Below are 20,774 nucleotides of genomic sequence, written 5' to 3' on the forward strand. Positions count from 1 at the left end.
ACAAGACCATGGAAGTATATATCGACGACATGCTGGTCAAATCCATAAAGGTGGAGGACTATATCGACCATTTGAAGGAAGCTTTCGAAATACTGAGACGGTACGAAATGCAACTAAACCCAGAGAAATATGCGTTTGGTGTTGCCTCGAGAAAGTTCTTGGGTTTCATAGTGTCATAACAGGAGATCAAAGTCAACCCTGACCAAATCAAAGCTATCGAAGGGATACCAAAGCTCCTTACTACTAAGAAGCAAGTCCAAAAGTTGACGGGCCGAATCTCTGCCCTATCGAGATTCATCTCGCGGTTATCTGACAGATGTCTCAGCATACTCAAAATGAATAACGACCTCGAATGGATGCCCGAGTGCGTACAAGCTCTATGACAACGGAAAGCGTATCTGTCATCTCCAGCTCTGCTCTCAAAGCCCAAACCCATGGAACATCACCTCGTCTACTTGACCATCTCCAAAGTGGAAGTAAGTGTAGTCATGATCCGAGAAAGTAAAGGTACGCAATCTTCCATTTATTACATTAGCAAAACACTCATCGACATTGAGACAAGGTACCCACACCTCAAGAAACTGGACCTAGAACTAGTCATAACTTCACGAAAGTTTAGACTCTATTTCCAATGCCACCCTATCTCATATGTCACCACCTTTTCTCTCAGAGGCATTTTACATAAACCCGAATTATCGGGGAGCCTAGACAAGTGGGCCACCGAGCTAAGTGATCATGATCTCACATATCAACTGCAAACATGTCAAGACCCAAACCGATGGGCATGACGAGTGCTCGAGTTCTGCCTATCGAACACCCCTAAGCATACGTCTAAGATATAAATATGAAAAAAGTGTAGGTCATTCATAATGTCTGTAAATAAACTACTGAATCATGAGAATAACATATGGGGAAAAACATGCCCAAAAAACACATATACATATATATACAGAATACGGTAGGGTGAGCCGACAAGGACACACACTATCTAACTACACATGACTATCTACAGACCTCTAATAGTGTGTACAATGTATAAAGGACGGGACTGGGCCCCATCATGCCCATATGTATACAAAATTATCGTACCAAAATTCAATAACAACTCCAAATCAAATAGAGAACACTAACTCTTGCTGAGCAAAGACCTAAGAAGGGGGGTCGTCAGCTTGTCTACCTGCACCGTCGGGTATGAAATGCAGGTCCCCAGGCAATAGAGGCGTAAGCATGAATAATGTACTGAGTTTGTAAGGCATAAAAATCAGTATATAAAAGATATAAAAGAAACATGGAGTAAAAGACTCAACATGTAAGTCTGAATAGCTCTGTGAATCATGAAACATTTATAATGTCATGTTTATGCGTATAAATGTCATGTCATGCATAGGTATATGTGTAAATATCATCATCAAGCCTCTGTGGGCATCCCATCATATCATCTCAGCCTCTGTGGGCGAAATCATAAATGTATACCAGCTGATCAGGTGGTGGTGTGTATATAACGCCATAACCTTTACCCATACCCCATATGCATATACTATACGCAAATATATAATGCAATCTTATCATGGGTCAATATATGTGTATAAATGGATGCAATGCATAATGAAGTAAGTCAATAAGATCTCTTGGAATGTAATGAGACCCATGAATAGACGATATGATAGTAGGACATATGGGGAATCCAGAACATAGGCAACCCTAGTACTTCTAAGAATAGAATCATTTGTGAAAGTTGCGTGCTTGCTCGTTTCGTTGTATCATATGGATCATTCCAAAAGAAAAAGAGGGAAAGCCTTAACATAACTCAAGTCGTCAATGAAACTCCACAACAAGCTTATGATAACTAGCGTGCTAATCCTATAACAAAGAAATACATGTATGACTTAGATGGAGCTAGTATATTACGTATCTAAAACGATAACTCGATTCTAAAATAAACAGGCAGCATTTCCCCTGATTTTACTACTCCCTCATGCCTACTATAGGCGAGATACAAACACAATACAATCAGCAACACAAAACCAACCTAATTACAATTCAGGACCTTGAATACAACAAAAACCCTAAATATACCATAACATACTCAATCAACAAGTTATCAATTAGCCTTAAACTGCAACGACGAGCGACCAACCTACTACCCTACCACATGTGGCATTTCTCCACGTGTTTTTATCCTTCCAAACTCCATAAATCAACAGAAAAATACTCCAACACAAATGTACTACAAAACAGTCCACTAAAAGTGGGAAAAAATTAAACTCACGGCTTCCAATCACCATCTTGTGAGTTCTAACTATTAGGAAACAAATTTATCAACCTTTCTTGATTATTAAACACTTAATTACAGAAATTAGACATTTCTTAACTATGAAGTACCTTCCAAAACTCTAAGTACAAAGAAAAAGGAGAGGCAGTATAATGATACTTATGTCGTAGGGATCGTTCTGATGTTATAGCTTCTCGATTTTGTACCTGGGATGTTAGTATTCTTTGAAACCCTTTAGAGAGCTCAAAGATAGGTTTTTATGGTGTTCTATGGTCGGGCTTTATATAAAAATGAAGAGAGAGACAAGCTAAAACCTATATATAAACTTTTGAAAAGTCAAAGACGTGCTAGCTTGGCACCCTCGCATTGGCCCATTTTCCGATGCTTATATCTTTTTATCCGAATGTTGCCTGAATGAACGATTAAGTGCATTGGAAACTACATTCTTGTACCTTCAATTTGATATATAATATGTCCCAAAAAAGTGTCACGACCCAAACCGATGAGCCGCAATGGGTACCTGAGTCCTACCTGTCAAACACCCCTAAGCATGCATCTAAGATATGAATCTGAATAATATCTGCTGAATTACGAAAATAACATATATGAAGGAAACCTGCCAACAAGACATATGTACGTATACATGCAGGATACAGTGGGTGAGCCGGCAAGGTTGCTACAGACAACTATACATTCAAAACTGAAGGCCGACAAGGCCACATACAACCCAACTAGACATACTGTCCACAGACCTCTAATAGAAACATAACTTTACAAAGATGGGGCTGAGCCACGTCATACCCATACACATATATATATACAAATGTATCGTACCAAAACCAAAAGCAGCTCCATATCAAGTGGAGCATGCCAACTCTCGCTGATCAGGGATCCTAAGAAGGGGGACCATCAACTTGCCTACCTACACCTGGGGGCATGAAATGCAGACCCCATGAAATATGGCATCAGTACAAAAAATGTACTGAGTATGTAAGACATGAAAATTAGTACGTAACAGACATACATGAAACATGTCTTTCAATCTCAATAACTTTGTAAATTCTAAAATATTTATAATGTCATGCACGTGCGAATAAATGTCGTGTCATGCATAGGTATGGGTGTACATCATATCATCAAGACACTGTGGGCAACATCATCAACATATACCAACTGATCAGTTGGTGGTGTGAATATAATGTCGTAACCTTTTCTCATATCCCATATACATATATTTACATATATACGTGTATATAGCGTCATCTGGTCATGGGTCAATGCATATGTATAAATGGGTGAAATGCATGAAAAATACATAATAATCCCAATATTCCTTTCGGATAAATATTTTCAACTGCGTATCATTCTGAGACTCATGAATAGAAGATAATACAAATTCTCATGGGGAATCAAGAATATAGACAACACTAATATCTCTACGAACATAGTAATTTATGGAAACTGTGTGTTTGATCGTTTCTTCTGTATAATTCGGACCATGCCAAAAGAAAGAAGGGATGGACTAAACATATATGTTCCTGGAATTATTTGAATGGAATGAAGCTTCTGCTTATGTGAAATATGTTGAATGAAATTCTGCTTGAATCTCTTGAAAATTTGAAACGAAATTGTGGTTGCTCTTTGAAATTTCAATCAAAATTTTGGCTAAGGATTTAGACGAAAATGATTTCTGTTACAACGTTCTTGGTTTCAAGCCAAAGCAATGAAATGAAGCCAAAGACACAAAATAGACATGAAATGAAGTCAAAGACAAGAAATGAAGCTATAGTCGGATTGTCTTCATGGATAAGATTTTACGAGACTTATTAAGACTTCACTTTAAATCACGATTATGTTATATTCATAGGTAGTCACCTAGGATGTTTAATAGCTTAGTCATTTCATGTGATAAGCTAGTGCTGCCACACATCTTATAATTAATTAAGTTTTATCCACTTATTAGTTAATGGGGTAATGTCCCGTTACCCGGTAATTAATCAATTATCCGCATAATTTAAAAATTACCCCAAATTACTTAAAATTCTATTTATTTTTAATATACTATATATAAACTCTATACATTATACTACCGTGGTCATATGACATCTTGCATGGTACTAGTTCATAATTATCGGGTATTATCGCTCGACCCGTATTTTATTCCAAATTGGCCACTTTCAACAAAACTCATTTTCTTTAATCCGTGTACCCCTTTATCCTTCATAACACTTATTTATCGCTTGTTATAAAAAGCGTAAGTATGTTAAAGTCAAGATGATCTCATCCCCGATTCTACGTCGGATAACTGAAAACGAAATTTTAACGTACGAAAACACGAGATGTAACATCCTTCCCCCCTTAGAAACATTCGTCCTCGAATGTTTAACCCTTCAAGATGTATATAACCTTGGTAGAGTCGCCTTTGTAACAACACTACTATCAATGCTTATTGTAGAAACCCAATAATTTAACGCCACATAGGACCATAATCATTAATAACGATGATGGCCTCACACTACCAATAACAATAGCTAGCACAAGAATTCGTACACGCACCTTGAGGTTATGACGTCTCGGTCGAACCCTTTTTGGAGGAGTAAATAAGTAGGGATATATAGACTTCATGTCTTCCTCGGCTTTCCAAGTCATTTCTTCCACATTGTTGTTCCTCCAAAGTACTTTCATGGAGGTTACCTCCTTATTCCGTAGCTTGCGGATCTATCGGTCTAGAATGGCAACCGAAATTTCCTCGTATGACAAGTCCTCTATAATCTGTACATCATTCGTGGGCACCACTCGGGTAGGATCGCCAATGCACTTCTGTAACATAGATACATGAAAAACCAGATGAACAGACTCCAATTCTGAGGGCAATTATAACTCATAAGCTACATGACCCACTCTCCGAATGATTCTATAAGGCCCAATATAACGTGGGCTAAGTTTACCTTTCTTGTCAAACCTCATCACACCCTTCATAGGTGACACCTTTAAGAATACCCAGTCATTAACCCCGAACTCTAATTCTCGTCGCCGCACGTCATAATATGACTTCTGACGACTCTGAGCTGTCAATAGTCGATCCTGGTTAAGCTTTACTTTTTCTAAAGCTTGTTGAACCAGGTCTGGCCCATGTAATCCAGATTATCCAACATCAAACCACCCTATAGGCGACCTATACTTCCGTCCATAAAGAGCCTCTATGGAGCCATCTGAATACTGGAATGGTACCTATTATTATATGCAAACTCAACAAGCGGCAGATGATCATACCAACTACCTTTGAAGTTCATTACACAAGCTCGTAACATATCCTCCAGTGTCTGAATAGTACACTCAGCCTGTCCGTCTGTCTGGGGATGAAATGCTATACTAAGACTTGATTATCCCCAATTCGTTTTGGAAGGACCTCTATAAGTTAGCTGTAAATTGAGCTCCTCTATCCGAGATAATAGATATAGGGACACCATGCAGTCGTACTATATCCTTAATATAAAGTCTCGCATAATCCTCTGAGGAATATGTAGTTCTGACAGGCAGAAAATGGGCTGACTTTGTAAGCGTATCAACAATCAGCTATACCGAATCGAACTTACGCTGGGTAAGAGGTAAGCCTACGATGAAATCCATATTGATTATTTCCCATTTCCAAGTCGGAATCTCCATAGCCTGCAATAATCCATCGGGTTTTTGAATCTCAATCTTAACCTGCTGACAGTTAGGACATTAAGCAACAAATTCTGCTATATCTTTTTTCATTCCGTCCCGCCAATACACTTTCTTGATATTATGATACATCTTTGTTGCTCCTGGATGGATAGAATAACGAGAATAGTGAGTTTCTACCATAACCTGCTGACGCAACCCTGCAACATTAAGCACACATAATCGTCCTCGATATCTGAGGACCCCATCTTCTATACTTTCAAATGGCGTCTTCTCCTTCTGAAGGGTGGTATCCCTATAATGAACTAACTAGGATCCTCGTACTGCGTTCCTTTACTTTAGTTACTAAAGAGGATATTGTTGTATCGTGAAGAGTAATTCCAACGTCACCTGAGTCCAGTAATCGAACTCCAAGACTAGCTACTTAATGAACCTCATGGGCTATTCCCTTCTTTTCTAGCTACAAATACGATATGCTACCTATAGATCTATGGCTGAGGGCATTGTATAATACGTTCGCCTTCCCCGGATGGTATAAAATATCAACATCATAGTCTTTAAGTAGCTCCAACCATCTCCTTTGATATAGATTCAATTCCTTTTTCTTGAAGATGTACTGGAGGCTCTTATGATCCGTATAGATATCAACATGAATTCCATACAAGTAGTTCTTCCACATCTTTAGTACATAAATCACCCCAACTAACTCTAAATCATGGGTCAGGTAGTTCTTCTTGTGCTTTCTTAGTTGTCTAGAAGCATAAGCCACAACCTTACCATGCTGCATTAGCACACAACCCAATCCAACGCCTGAAGCATCACAATAGATCACATAACCATCGGTCCCTTCTGGAAGCGTTAGAACTGGTGCTGACGCTAATCTATCCTTTAATGCCTGGAAATTCCGTTCGCAAACATTAGTCCATTGAAACTTTGCTCCTTTCTGAGTCAACTTTGTCAAAGGTGCTGAAAAGGAAGAAAATCCCTCTACAAATCTCCTATAATAACCTGCCAAACCGAGGAAGATACGGACCTCCGTCGGTATTGTGGGTCTACGCCAAGTCTTTACTGACTCAATCTTTTGTGTATCCACCCGGATGCCTTCACCCGAAATGATATGCCCAAGGAAAGTTACAGAGTTCAACCAAAATTCACATTTAGAAAATTTTGCATACAACTTCCCTTCTTGTAGAACTCTGAGCACAGTACGTAAATGATCAGCATGCTCATCCTCTGAACGAGAATACACCAATATTTCATCGATAAATAAAATTACGAACAAATCTAAAAAAGGCTTGAAGACACGGTTCATCAAATCCATGAATATTGTTGGGGCATTGGTCAGACCGAATGACATAACCCGAAACTCAAAGTGCCCATATCTAGTCCTGAATGTTGTCTTCGGAATTTCTTCATCCTTAACCCTTACCTGATGGTACCCGGACCTCAAGTATTTCTTTGAAAAACACGTGGAACCTTGCATCTGATCAAATAAATCATCAATTCTCGGGAGCGGGTATTTATTCTTGATCGTCACCTTATTCAGTTGCCTATAATCAATACACATTTGTAGGGAACCATCTTTCTTCTTCACAAACAAAATAGGCGCTCCCCACGGTGAAGTACTAGGTATAATAAAGTCTTTTTAAAGTAAGTCCTTTAGTTGTTCCTTTAACTCTTTCAACTTTGCGGGGGCCATTCTATATGGAGGAATAGATATTAGGTGAGTATTTGGTAGTAAGTCAATAGAAAACTCAATTTCTCATTCTGGTGGGAGACCCGGAAGCTCATAGGGGAAAACATCAGGAAACTCATTCACTACAAGGATGGACTGAATGGTTGGTGACTCCACTTCCACATCATAAACCCGAACTAAGTGATAAATACAGCCCTTTCTGATCATCTTCCATGCCTTGAGATAGGAAATAAATCTACCTCTCGGCGATGCCGTGTTACCTTTCCACTCCAAAACAGGCTCCCTTGGAAATTGAAATCGGACTATCTTTGATCTACAATCAATGTTGGCATGACAAGAAGCCAACCAATCCATACCCATTATAAGATCAAATTCTACCATATCTAACTCGATTAACTCTACTACGGTAGGTCGACCATGAACTATTATTATACAACCCATATATACCTGCTTTAATATCACCAAGTCCCCAAACAGGTGTAGATACCTCAAAAGGTTTAACCAATTCAGGTTTTATTTCAAACTTACTAGCAACCAATGGAGTAACGTATGATAAGGTGGAACCTGGGTCAATCAGTGCATATATATCATAGGAGGAGACTGATAATATACCTGTAACAACATCAGGCGATGACTCTTGGTCCTGTCGTCCTACCAACGCATAAATGCGGTTCTGAGGGCTGCTCGAGCTAGATGTTCCGCCTCTGCCTCTACCACGACTCATTGGTGCTTGGGGACCTTGCCTAGGGGGGCGTATTGATGATGATGAACCAACTACAGATCCTGTTGGCTGAGCTATGCTTGCATCACCTCTCATCGGACAATCCCTCATAAAGTGGCTCAGATAACCACAAGTATAACAAACACCTAATCTCATACGGGGCTGCCTTGTATGCTGCTTACCATATTGAGCACATTGTGGCAAGGGAGGCCTCATCTGATTTGACTCACCCCTATATTGAGAACCTGAGGCCCTGAAATTCTGACCACACCCTAAATATATGGAACGATCGAATCTCTTACCGCCAAACTGAGGGGGCGTGCTAGCCGAGGTTTGGGATGGATACCTCGAGTACTGCTGCCTTTGACCACCCCGAAACCTACCAGAAGGACCCGAAGACGTCGCTCTCTTATTATGGGCCCTATCATGCTCACGGTCGGCCTTCTGTTTCTATTTACGATCCTCTACACCCTAAGCATATGCCTTAATACGAGAAATATCCATGTCTGGCTGAAGTGAGACCGATATACAATCGTTAAGCAAGTGAGGCTCTAATCCCATCACGAACCGATGAATCCGATGCTCCATCTTAGATACAATAGTGGGAACATACCTAACCAATGAATCAAACTGAAGACTGTACTCCCAAACACTCATGTTACCCTATCGAAGGGTCAAGAACCTATCAATCTGGTTGCGGAGCTGGACGTACAGGGGCGGGCGCTGGAGCTGGTGCCCCTCGGAGCTATTCTAGAGAGGGCGGGGTATGTGAAGTCTGAGATGGAACCTCACCATAAGACTCTACTCGAGCCCTAGTAACTCGTGGCACTCGACTAGTAGTCTCACCTGCCATGGACTTTCCCTTCTGCGCGGCCGTACTCTTTGGAGGCATCGCTGAAAATATAACATTTCGTTAGGAACATGAATTATTGCATCGCATGATCTGAGATAAAAAGAGAGGATAACATCCTATATGTCCTGTAGGCTCCTGTTTATAAGTGTGGTGCACAACACACCCATAAACCAGACTCTACTAGACACGATCTGTAGACAACCCTAGGATAGAACTTCTCTGATACCACTTTTGTCACGACCCAAACCGATGGGCCGCGACGGGTTCCTGAGTCCTACCTGTCAAAGACCCCTAAGCATGCATCTAAGATATGAATTTGAATAACATCTGCTGAATTACGAAAATAACATATATGAAGGAAACCTGCCAACAAGGCATATGTACGTATACATACAGGATACAGTGGGTGAGCCAGCAAGGCTGCTATAGACAATTATACATCCAACCCAACTAGACATACTGTCCATAGACCTCTAATAGAAATATAACTATACAAAAACAGACTGAGCCACGTCATACCCATATACATATACATATATATATATACAAACATATCGTACCAAAATCAAAAGCATCTCTGGATCAAATGGAGCACGCCAACTCTCGCTGATCAGGGATCCTAAGAAGGGGGACCGTCAGCTTGCCTACCTGCACCTGCGGGCATGAAACGCAGGCCCCGTGAAATAGGGCATCAGTACGAAAAATGTACTGAGTATGTAAGGCATGAAAATTAGTACGTAAAAGGCATAGATGAAACATGGAATATAGAAACATATCTTTAAATCTGAATAACTTTGTAAATTCTGAAACATTTATAATGTCATGCACGTGCATATAAATATTGTGTCATGCATAGGTATGGGTGTACATTATATCATCAAGCCACTGAGGGCATCCCATCATATCGTCTTGGCCACTGTGGCAACATCATCAACATACCCAGCTGATCAGGTGGTGGTATGTATATAACGCCATACCCTTTTCCCATATCCCATATATATATATTTACATATATACGCGTATATAACGCCATCTGGTCATGGGTTAATGCATATGTATAAATGGGTGAAATACATGAAAAATACATAATAATCCTAATATTCCTTTCGGATAAACTGTTTCAACTGCGTATTATTTTGAGACCCGTGAACAGAAGATAATAAAAATTCTAATGGGAATTAAGAATATAGACACCCCTAATATCTCTACGAATAGAGTAATTTATGGAAATTGTGTATTTTCTCATTTCTTCTGTATAATTCGGACCATACCAAAAGAAAGAAGAGATGGACTAAACATACCTGTTCATGGAATTATTTGAACGGAATGAAGCTTCTACTTCTGTAAAATATGTTGGATGAAATTCTTCTTGAATCTCTTGAAATTTTGAAACGAAATTGTGGTTGCTCTTTGAAATTTCAATCGAAATTTTGGCTAAGGATTTGGACGAAAATGATTTCTGTTGCAACATTCTTTGTTTCAAGCCAAAGCAACAAAATGAAGCCAAAGACACAAAATAGACATGAAATGAAGACAAAGACACGAAAGAAGCTTTAGTCAGATTGTCTTCATGGATAAGATTTTATAAGTCTTATTAAGACTTCACTTTAAGTCTCTTCATGTGGAAGCTAGTACAGACACATGTTTTTGAATTAATTAAGTTTTATCCACTTATTATTTAACGGGACAATGTCCCGTTAACCAGTAATTAATCAATTATCCGCATAATTTAAAAATTACCCCAAACTACTTAAAATTCTATTTATTTTTAATATACTATATATATACACTCTATACATTATACTACCGTGGTCATATGGTACCTTACATGGTACTAGTTCATAATTATTGGGTATTATCACTCGACACATATTTTATTCCAAATTGGCCACTTTCAACGAAACTCGTTTTCTTTAATCCGTGTACCCCTTTATCATTCATAACACATATTTATCGCTTGTCATAAATAGCGTAGGTACATTAACGTCAAGATGATCTCATCCCCGAGTCTACGTCAGTTAACTAAAAAGGAAATTTTAACGTAGGAAAATGCGAGATATAACAAAAAGACTCATATAGCACACAAAATTTATTTCTCAAAAAACCCGTTACAAGGCAAATCCTTCGTCGATTTTTCCGCAACTTAAATCCGATTTTTCCCAATCTTTATATTTTCTATCTAAACATCATATATAGTCATATTATCACTTTAAACTCATTTAAATCATAATTAACAAGTCTCATATTCATTATACGTCACCTTGGGACGCATAAGATGTAACAATCTTCCCCCTACAAACATTTGTCCTTGAATGTTAAACTCCCAGAGATCTATAGAAATTTTGGTAGAGTCTCCTCTGTAATGGTACCACTACCAACCTGTCAGACAGAAAATCCAATAATACAAAGCCGCACAGGGCCACAATCATCAATAACACTAATGTCCTCACACGACTAATGATAATAACTAACATAAGTATCAAGTACCATATACGTACCTAAGGTTGTGATATCATAGCCTGATCCTCCTCCGGAAGCGGAAACAAGTGAGGATACCTAGACTTCATGTCTTATTCAGCTTTCCAAGTCATCTCCTCCATATTATTTTTCTTCCAAAGTATTTTAATCGAAGGTACATATTTAGTTCTCAATCTCCGAACCTGTGTATCTAGTATTGCAATGGGAGTTTTTTCATATGATAGCTGCTCTGTGATGTGAACATCGTCAAATGGAATAACTCTAGAAGGATCTCCGATAGACTTACATAGCATAGGCATATGAAAAACTAGATGTACTGACTCCAAGTTGGAAGGCAAGTCTAACTCATATACTACTTGGCATACTCTGCATATGATCTTATACGGTCCAATGTACCGAGGTCTAAGCTTTCCTTTCTTACCGAATCTCATAATGCCATTCATCGATGATACCTTTAGGAATACTCAGTCATCTACCTGAAACTCCATGTCTCGTCGTCGATTATCTGCATAGGACTTCTGATGACTCTGAGCTGCTACTAGCCTTTCCTGTATAAACTTAATCTTCTCAACTACCTGTTGTACCAACTCTGGTCCTACTAACTTAGTTTCCTCAACCTCGAACCATCTGATAGGTGACCTACACCTCCGTCCGTAAAGAGCTTCATATGGAGCCATCTGAATGCTGGAATTATAGCTATTATTATATACGAACTCAATAAGTGGAAGATGATTATCCCAGCTACCCCTGAAGTCTATCACACAAGCCCGTAGCATATCCTCTAGTGTCTGAATAGTATGCTCAGCTTGACCGTCTATCTGGGGATGAAATGTTGTACTAAGACTTACTTGAGTCCACAATCTTTTTTGGAAGGACCTCCAGAAATTAGTTGTAAACTGAGCACCTCTATCTGAGATAATAGATATAGGGACATCATGAAGTCGTATTATCTCTTTAGTGCAAAGCCTTGCATAATGCTCTGCTGAATACGTAGGCCTGACAGGCAGAAAATGGGCTGGTTTTGTAAGTCTATCAACAATAACCCATATATAATCAAACTTACGTTGGGTACAAGGTAAGACTATGATGAAATCCATATTAATTACTTCCGATTTCCAAGTAGGAATCTCTATATTCTGCAATAATCCATAGGATTTTTTATGCTCAATCTTAACCTACTAATAATTAGGGCACTGAGCAACAAACTCTGCTCTATCCTTCTTCATTTTGTCCCACAAGTATATTTCCAAGATATCATGATACATTTTCGTCGCTCATGGATGAACAAAATAACGAGAATAGTGAGTTTCTCCCATAATGGTGTAATCTCAAATGGTGTTTTCTCTTTTTAAGGGGTTGTATTTGTATAATGGGCTAGCATAGGATCCTCATACTGGCGTTCCTTCACTTTAGTTACCAAATAGGATGTTATCGTGTCCTGAATAGTAACTCTAGTGTCACCTGAATCTAGTAATAGAACTCCAAGATTAGCTAGCTGATGAATATCATAAGTTATCTCACTCTTCTTTGGCTGTAAATATGATAAGCTACCCATAGATCTACGACTGAAGGCGTCGGCTACTACATTCGCCTTTCCTGGATGGTATAAAATATCAATATCATAGTCTTTTAGTAGCTCCAACCATCACCTCTGACATAAATTCAATTCCTTTTGCTTGAAGACATACTGAAGGCTCTTATGATCCATATAGATATCAACATGAATACTATACAAACAGTGCCTCCACATCTTTAGTTCATGAATCACTACGGCTAACTCTAAATCATGGGTCGGGTAATTCTTCTCGTGCTTTCTTAGTTGTCTAGAAACCTTACCATGTTGCATCAATACACAGCCTAATCCCAATGCCCGAAGCATCACAATAGATAACATAAGCATCGGTACCTTCTGGGAGTGTCATAACCGGTGTTGAAGTCAATATGTCCTTTAATGCCTGGAAACTCCGCTTACAAGCATCAGTACAGTGAAACTTAGTTAACTTCTGAGTCAACTTTGTCAATGGTGCTGAAAGAGAAGAAAGCCCTCTACAAATCTCCTGTAATAAATTGCCAAACCTAGGAAGCTACGAACCTCCGTCGATGTCGTAGGTCTAGGCCAAGTTTTCACTGCCTCAATCTTCTGTGTATCAACACGGATACCCTCATTTGAAATAATATGTCCAAGGAAAGCTACAAAATTCAACCAGAATTCACATTTAGAGAATTTTGCGTACAACTTCCTTTTTTGTAGAACTCTGAGCACGGTACGCAAATGATCTACATGCTCAGCCTCTAAACAAGAATAAACAAAAATATCATATATAAATACAATAACGAACATATCTTGAAAGGGTCTGAACACACGGTTCATCAAGTCCATGAATACTGTTGGGGCATTAGTCAAACCGAACGACATAACATGAAACTCAAAGTGCCTGTATCTTGTCCTGAATGTTGTCTTCGGAATATATTTCTCTCTAACCCTTACCTGATGGTACCCTAACCTCAAGTATATCTTTGAGAAACACCTGACACCCTACAACTGATCAAATAAATCATCAATCCTCGAGAGCGGGTACTTATTCTTGATTGTAGCCTTATTCAACTGTCTGTAATCAATACACATCCGCAAGGAACCATATTTCTTTCTCACAAATAACACAGGTGCTCCCCACGGTGATATACTGGGTCTGATAAAGCCTTTCTCAAAAAAATCCCTCAGTTGTTCTTAGAACTCTCTCAACTCTGCAGGTGCCATTCTATAAGGAGTGATAGACATCGGTTGAGTATCTGGTAATGTGTCAATAGCAAACTCAATCTCCCGTTCTGGCGGAAGTCCTTGAAGCTCATCAAGAAAAACATCGGGAAACTCATTAACTATCGAGTTAGATTCAAGGGTCGGTGAATGTGCTTTCACGTCCTGTACCCGAACTAACTGATAAATATATGTCACGACCCAAAAACTAAATCTATCGTGATGGCGCGTATCGTGGTACTAGGCAAGCTGACACATTATCAAAACAAATCGATATTTTCATTTCAAAGATAATTCCGAAGCTATTTAATATTAAACCTTCATAAAGGAGTTCAAATCAAAACAAAAGTGCGAAAAAGAAAGCCCGACATCGGGGTGTCACTAGTCATGAGCATCTACTACAATTTGTCTGACAATATCAAGACTAACATAGTCTGGAAAATAACTAAATACAACCAAAGGCAGATAAAAAGGAGAAGAGCAGGGCTGCGATCGCCATGCAGCTACCTTGTTATGTCCGAGAAAATCTGCAACTGGAATAGTTAACAGCCGCTACCGTGTCCAGATACTCCTAGATCTCCACACAAGGTGCAGGGAGTAACGTGAGTACGCCAACTTAGTAAGTAACAGCAGTAAATAAAAAGTGAGAAGTAGTGACGAGCAATAATGCAGGAAAATTTCATATCACAAAAACTCTGAAAAATACGACATGCTTTTAAAACCATACTTGTTTAAATCCAGTTCCATTAAAATAAATTTGAAAAAATCTTTCAACAGTTTTCGAACAAAGGTTCAATGCAAAAGTGAGTAAAATGATGAAATCATAAACAACCCCTTGGGCAAACATCACTCATATACAGCCCCACGGGCAAACCTCGTCATCACTCGTAGAGCCCCTTGGGAAAACCTCACCATTACTTATGCCTCGCAGTCACTCAGCACTCGGCACTCGCACTCAGTAGGTACCTACGCTCACTGGGGGTATGTACAAACTCCGGAGAGGCTCCTTCAGCCCAAGCGCTATATCAAGCCAATCATGGCATAAATCAAGGAGGCCCTCGGCCTATATCAAACATGTTGCGGCGTGCAACCCGATCCCATAAATATCCTTAAAAATCAGGCCCTCAGCCTCACTCAGTCATAATCCTCTCCAGCCTCTTGGGCTCTCAGAAAAACAAAGTATACAGCCCAAACAACATTTATACAATGCATAAAAAATAGAGTAATAGAGACCGAGTTAGAAATAAATAAATTTATATATGACTGTGTATAGATTTCCAATCGAAAACAATGAGACAATAGTAAGAAGACCTCTAAGGGTCCAAACAACACTGGCATAAGGCCTAAACATGGCATTCAACCTGATTTACAGAAAGTCTTTCTAAAACAAGTAAGAAGCATGTAGTTTCAACAAAATATTTGACTTTACAGTTGATATGGGACGGACCAAGTCACAATCCCCAACGATGCACGCCCACACGCACATCACCTAGCATGTGCGTCACCTCAAAATAGTCACATGACACAAAATCTGAGGTTTCATACACTCATGACTAGATTTACCATCGTTAGTTACCTTAAACCGATCAAATCTCGACTCCGCGATGCTCTTGCCCCTTGAACCAGCCTCAAAATGTCTCAAATCTAGCAAAAAGCAATACAATGCAATCAATATAGGGCAAGGAACCAATTCCACAAAAAAAACTACTTAATTGGACACAAATCCCGAAATTCATTCAAACTCGGCCCATCTCGAAATCCGACAAAAATTACAAAACTAGAAAGCCCATTCATTCACGAGTTTACCCATACCAATTTGATTAAAATCCAACCTCATTTGGTCCTTCAAATTCCCAAATTACTCTCTCAAGAACTTTTCCATTTCCCCCCCCCCCAATATTTACCCCAAATTTCCAATTTAGATGATAAAAATCAAGATACAATCATGGAATTTAACCAAAATCAAGTGAAGAACACTTACCTCAATCACTTCTCTGAAAATCCCTTCAAAAATCACCTTCTATCGAGCTCCCACTTCAATTTTATAATATGAACTCGAAACCCTCATTTTTAATCTTTTAAATCTGCCCAAATATACCTTCATCACGATAGCGGAACAATCCTCGCAATCGCGAAGCACAATTATGCTACCCAAAAAACTAACTCTATGCGAACGTGGAATATCCCACACGAACGCGATACTACGCCCCGCTGAGCTACGCGATCGCGAACCGCGTCACACGTTTGCGATGAACAAAACTCTTGACCTCAGATCCTACCCCTTTTCCACTTCGCGAATGTGTAGGCCAATTTCCATCAGTGACCAACATAGCCTACGCGATCTCGGACCTGACCATGCGATTGCGTATAAGGAAACCAGATGAGCATAAACGAGAAACTTCAGCTATTTCCCCAACTCAAAACCAAGTTCGTTAACCATCCAAAACTCACCATAGGCCCTCGAAACCTCAACCAAACATGCCATCAAGTCCCAAAACATCACACAAACTTAGTTGCACCTTCAAATCACTCAAAACAACATCAAAACATCAAATTACCCTCGACTCAAGCCTAAGAACTTCTAAACTTCCAAATTCCGCAAATGACGCCGAAACCTACCAAATCTCGTCCGAATGACCTCAAATTTTACACACACTTCACAAATGACATTACGAACCTACTCCAACTTCCGAAATTCCAATTCCGACCCCAATATAAAATTTTCCACTACCAACCAAAATCGCCAAGTTTCCAATTTTTGCCAACTCAAGCCTAATTCTACCATGGATTTCCAAATCACATTCCAGACATGCTCCTAAGTCTAAAATCACCTAACGTTGCTAACCAAACCAAAAAATTCCAAATCCGAGATCGTCTACCCATAAGTCAACATCCGATTGACCTTTCCAACTTAAGCTTCTAATTAGGAGACTAAGTGTCTCATTCCACTCCGAAACCACTCCGAAACCACTCCGAACCCGAACCAACCAACACGATACGATAAAGTATAGCTGAAGAACACAAAAGGAAGTAGAAATGGGGGAAATAGGGCTACAACTTTCGAAATGACCGGCCGAGTCATTACATCCTCCCCTTTTTAAACAAACGTTCGTCCTTGAACGAGTCTAGAAACATACCTAAAGCCTCAAATAGGTATGGATATCTGCTCCACATCTCCCGCTCGTTCTCCAAGGTTTCCTCCTCCACAGGCTGACCTCTCCACTGCACCTTCACTGAAGCTATGTCCTTTTACCTTAACTTTCGAACCTGTCGATCCACACGATACGATAAAGTACAGCTAAAGAACACAAAAGGAAGTAGAAATGGGGGAAATAGGGCTACAACTCTCAAAATGACCGGCCGGGTCGTTACATCTCCCCTTTTTAAACAAACGTTTGTCCTTGAACGAGTCTAGAAACATACCTGAAGCCTCAAATAGGTATGGATATCTGCTCCACATCTCCCGCTTGTTCTCCAAGGTGGCCTCTTCCACAGGCTGACCTCTCCACTGCACCTTCACTAAAGCTATGTCCTTTTACCTTAACTTTCGAACCTGTCGATCCAAAATAGCCACTGACTCCACATCATAAGTCATATCAACCTCCAACTGAACTATGCTAAAGTCCAAAACATGGGACGGATTGCTAACATACTTCCGGAGCATGGAAAAGGGAAATACCGGATGCACACTCGACATGCTGGGTGGAAAAGCAAGCTTGTAAGCCACCTCCCCTATCCTATGAAGCACCTCAAAAGGCCCAGTGAGCCGGGGGCTCAACTTTCCCCTCTTCCCAAACCTCATAACACCCTTCATGGGTGATACCTTTAGCAAAACCTTCTCCCCAACTATAAAAACACATCACAGACCTTCCTCTTTGCATAGCTCTTCTGCCTAGACTATACCGTGCGAAGCCGTTCCTAAATCAATTTCACCTTATCTAATGCATCCTGAACCAAGTCTGTACCCAAGAGTCTAGCCTCACCTGGCTCAAACTATCCTACTGGAAACCTACACCTCCTCCCATATAAAGCCTCGGACGTAGCCATCAGAATACTTGACTGATAACTGTTGTTATATGCAAAATCTGCGAGCGGCAGAAACTGGTCCCATGAACCCCCAAAGTCAATGACACAAGCGCGCAACATGTCCTCCAAAATATGAATAGTGCACTCGGACTGCCCATTCATCTGAGGGTGAAGAGTTGTGTTCAACTCAACCTGAGTACCCAACTCTCGCTACACGACCCTCTAAAACTACGATGTAAATTGAGTACCTTTATCTGAAATGATAGAAACTGGGACAGTATGCATGCGAACAATCTCTCGGATATAAATCTCAGCCAACCGCTCTGAAGAATAGGTAGTGCTCACAGGAATGAAGTGCACGTACTTGGTTAGCCGATCCACAATCACCCAAATAGCATCGAACTTCCTCGAAGTCCATAGGAACCCAACTAAGAAATCCATGGTGATCCTCTCCCACTTCCACTCTGGAATCTCCATTTGCTGAAGCAGGCCACCTAGTCTTTGATGCTTATATTTTACCTGCTGACAGTTGAGACACCTAGATACAAACCCAACTATATCTTTCTTCATTCTTCCCTACAATAGTGTTGTCTCAAATCCTGATACATCTTTGCGGCACCCAGATGGATGGAATATCGCAAACTATAGTCCTCCTCTAGAATCAACTCTCGAAGCTCATCCATATTGGGCACACATAACTGGCCCTGCATCCTTAATACCATGTCATCACTAATGGTCACATCCGTGGCATCACTATGCTGAACTCTATCCTTGAGGACTAACAAATGAGGATCATCATACTGTCGCTCTTTGATGCAATCAAATAAGGAAGACCGAGAAACCACACAAGCTAGGACCCGACTGGGCTCCAAAATATCCAACACCACAAACCGATTGGCCAAAGCCTTAACATCAACTGCAAGAGGTCACTTACTAGCAGGAAGGAATGCAAGACTACCCATACTAACCGTCTTTCTACTCAAGGTATCGACCACCACATTGGCCTTTCCCGAATGGTACAGAATGGTAATATCATAGTCCTTTAGTAGCTCCAACCATCTCCGCTACCTCAAATTGAGATCCTTCTGATTGAACAAGTTCTGGAGGCTATGAAGATCAGTAAAAACCTCACAAGATACACCATAGAGATAGTGCCTATAAATCTTCAACGCGTGAACAATGGCAACCAACTCTAAATCATGAATAGGGTAGTTCTTCTCATGGGGATTCAACTAACGAGAAGCATAAGCAATCACTCTACCCTCCTGCATCAACACACACCCAATGCCAACTCGAGAATTATCACAATATATTGTATAAGAACTTGAAGCTGATGGTAGAACTAACACTGGAGCTGTGGTCAAAGCAGTATTGAGCTTCTGAAAGCGCGTCTCACACTCATCCGACCACCTAAAAGGAGCACCCTTTTAGGTCAATTTGGTCAAGGGTGATGCAATAGATGAAAATCCCTGCATGAACCGATGGTAGTAACCAGCCAAATAAAGAATTCTACAAATATTTGTGGCTAAGGATGGTCTAGGCCAACTCTGGACCACCTCTATCTTCTTCGGATCAACCTAAATACCCTCGTTGGACACCACGTGCCCCAATAACACCACTGAATTGAGCCAAAATTCACACTTGGAGAACTTAGCATAGAGATTCTCCTCCCTCAACCGCTGCAATACAACTCTTAAATGGTCAGTGTGCTCCTCCTGGATACGCGAGTGCATCAGAATATCATCAATGAATACAATAACAAACTAGTCAAGATAAGGCCGAAACACGTTGTTCATCAATTGCATGAGAGCTGCTGGGGCATTGGTCAGCCTAAAAGACATCACAAGGAACTCATAATAACTATATCGGGTCCTGAAAGCTGTCTTAAGAATGTCCGAGTCCCTAATATTCAACTGGTGATACCCTGACCTTAAGTCGATCTTGGAGAACACCCTCGCTCCCTTAAGGTGGTCAAATAAATCATCAATACGAGGCAAAGGATACTTGTTTTTGATTGTGACTTTGTTCAGCTACATGTAATCAATGCACATTCTCATAGTGACGTCCTTCTTCTTCATAAATAGAACAAGTGAACCACAAGGTGACATACTAGGCCGAATAAATCCCTTATCAAGGAGTTCCTGAAGCTTCTCCTTCAATTAATTTAACTTCGCTGGCGCCATACAATACGGTGAAATAGAAATGGGCTGAGTGCCTAGTGCCAAATCAATACCGAAGTCAATATCCCTGTCCGGCAGCATGCCCGACAGGTCTGTAGGAAACACATTCAGAATATTCCTCACCACC

The sequence above is a fragment of the Nicotiana tabacum genome, chromosome 1 (assembly GCF_000715075.1).
Source record: "Nicotiana tabacum cultivar K326 chromosome 1, ASM71507v2, whole genome shotgun sequence".
Lineage (NCBI taxonomy): Eukaryota > Viridiplantae > Streptophyta > Magnoliopsida > Solanales > Solanaceae > Nicotiana > Nicotiana tabacum.